At 48.7% G+C, this 2500-nt stretch overlaps 3 non-coding genes across 3 annotated transcripts; all 3 read left to right on the forward strand.

Moving 5' to 3' along the window:
- The first annotated feature begins 538 nt into the window (after positions 1–538).
- On the forward strand, positions 539–620 carry trnas-aga (transfer RNA serine (anticodon AGA)). The gene has a single exon. It is a non-coding gene; the product is annotated as a tRNA-Ser (tRNA).
- Positions 621–1914: 1294 nt separating this feature from the next.
- On the forward strand, positions 1915–1996 carry trnas-uga (transfer RNA serine (anticodon UGA)). The gene has a single exon. It is a non-coding gene; the product is annotated as a tRNA-Ser (tRNA).
- A 226-nt stretch (positions 1997–2222) lies between these two features.
- On the forward strand, positions 2223–2304 carry trnas-aga (transfer RNA serine (anticodon AGA)). Its single transcript has one exon. It is a non-coding gene; the product is annotated as a tRNA-Ser (tRNA).
- Positions 2305–2500: the final 196 nt, after the last annotated feature.

Raw genomic sequence — 2500 nt, forward strand, 5'->3', positions numbered from 1 at the left:
TCTAAGTTTTTTCCACTGAGGGCCGCGTATTGTAAAATCACTGGATGCAGGAGCCATTTTGATATTCTCCAAGTATATCCTGCAGATATAGTTGCAGAGTCTTTTGGTAAAATATTAGGACAGCTCAAAAAAAGGAGGCTTCACTACACATCTTAAATAAAGCCTCCAACCCTGCCAACGAGCTGCCAGTCGGTCTCAGACGTGGGATCCAAAGGTTAGCAGAAAGATGGTATCAGAATGTCGTGGCCGAGTGGTTAAGGCGATGGATTAGAAATCCATTGGGGTTTCCCCGCGCAGGTTTGAATCCTGCCGACAACGACGTAGTGGCCGGAGACGTCTCTATCTAAGTTTTTTCTACTGAGGGCCACGTATTGTAAAATTACTGGATGCAGGAGCCATTTTGATATTCTTTTGGTAAAATACTAGGACAGCTCAAAAAAAGGAGGCTTCACTACTAAATAAAGCCTCCAATCCTGCCGACGAGCTGCCAGTCGGTCTCAGACGTGGGATCCAAAGGTTAGCAGAAAGACGGTGTCAGGTTGTCGTGGCCGAGTGGTTAAGGCGATGGACTAGAAATCCATTGGGGTCTTCCCGCGCAGGTTTGAATCCTGCTGACAACGAATTAAGTTTTTCATGATTCTGACTAATTGAACGTCATTCTTCAGTTGGGCTGCACCCCTCGTGTCGGGAGTGAAGTTCTGCCTCAAGTGGAGGACTTCAAGTATCTCGTAGTCTTGTTCACGAGTGAGGGAAGAAATAGAACGCGAGATTGACAGAGGTATTGGTGCGGCGTCTACAGTGATGCAGTCACTGCACCGGTCTTTTGTGGTGAAGAATGAGCTGAGCCAGAAGGCAAAACTCTCAATATACAGGTCGGTCTACGTTCCTACCTTCATCTATAGTCATGAACTTTGAGTAGTGACTGAAAGGACAAGGTCGCGAAATACAAGCGGCAGAAATGAGTCCGCACCAATACCTCTGTCAATCTCACATTCTATTCTTCCCTCACTCGTGAACAAGACTATGAGATACTTGAAGTCCTCCACTTGAGGCAGAACTTCACTCCCGACCCAAGGGGTGCAGCCCAACTAGTGAAGCCTCTCTTGGGGTCTCCCCGCGCAGGTTCGAATCCTGCCGACAACGACGAAGTCGACGGAGACAGCGGTATCTAAGTTATCCTGCAGATATAGTTGCAGTCTTTTGGTAAAATATTAGGACAGCTCAAAAAAAGGAGGCTGCACTACACATCTTAAATAAAGCCTCCTACCCTGCCGACGAGCTGCCAGTCGGTCTCAGACGTGGGATCCAAAGGTCAGCAGAAAGATGGCGTCATGCCGAGTGGTTAAGGCGATGGACTAGAAATCCACTGGGGTCTCCCTGCGCAGGTTCGAATCCTGCTGACAATGACTTAAGTTTTTCTGACTAATTGAACGTCATTCTTCAGTTGGGCTGCACCCCTCGGGTCGGGAGTGAAGTTCTGCCTCAAGTGGAGGACTTCAAGTATCTCGTAGTCCTGTTCACGAGTGAGGGAAGAATAGAACGTGAGATTGACAGAGGTATTGGTGCGGCGTCTACAGTGATGCAGTCACTGCACCAGTCTTTTGTGGTGAAGAATGAGCTGAGCCAGAAGGGGAAACTCGAGATATACAGGTCGGTCTACGTTCCTACCCTCACCTATGGTCATGAACTTTGAGTAGTGACCGAAAGGACAAGGTTGCGAATACAAGCGGCAGAAATTAGTTTCCTCCACAGGATGTCTGGGATCACCCTCAGAGATAGGGTGAGGAGCTTGGTCAGCCGGGAGAGACTCAGAGTAGAGCCGCTGCTCCCTTACAGCGAGAGGAGCCAGCTGAGATGGCTCGGGCATCTACTACGGATGCCTCCACTACACATCTTAAATAGCTTTGTTGTCAAGTTGTCGTGGCCGAGTGGTTAAGGCGATGGACTTGAAATCCATTGGGGTCTCCCCGCGCAGGTTCGAATCCTGCCGACAACGATGTAGTGGCCGGAGACATCTCTATCTAAGTTTTTTCCACTGAGGGCCACGTATTGTAAAATTACTGGATGCAGGAGCCATTTTGATATTCTTTTGGTAAAATATTAGGACAGCTCAAAAAAAGGAGGCTTCACTGCACATCTTAAATAAAGCCTCCAATCCTGCCGACGAGCTGCCAGTCGGTCTCAGACGTGGGATCCAAAGGTTAGCAGAAAGACGGTGTCAGGTTGTCGTGGCCGAGTGGTTAAGGCGATGGACTAGAAATCCATTGGGGTCTTCCCGCGCAGGTTCGAATCCTGCTGACAACGAATTAAGTTTTTCATGATTCTGACTAATTGAACGTCATTCTTCAGTTGGGCTACACCCCTCGGGTCGGGAGTGAAGTTCTGCCTCAAGTGGAGGACTTCAAGTATCTCGTAGTCTTGTTCACGAGTGAGGGAAGAAATAGAACGCGAGATTGACAGAGGTATTGGTGCGGCGTCTACAGTGATGCAGTCACTGCAC

Source organism: Entelurus aequoreus, linkage group LG17 (genome assembly GCF_033978785.1).
Source record: "Entelurus aequoreus isolate RoL-2023_Sb linkage group LG17, RoL_Eaeq_v1.1, whole genome shotgun sequence".
In the NCBI taxonomy this organism is placed as follows: Eukaryota; Metazoa; Chordata; class Actinopteri; order Syngnathiformes; family Syngnathidae; genus Entelurus; species Entelurus aequoreus.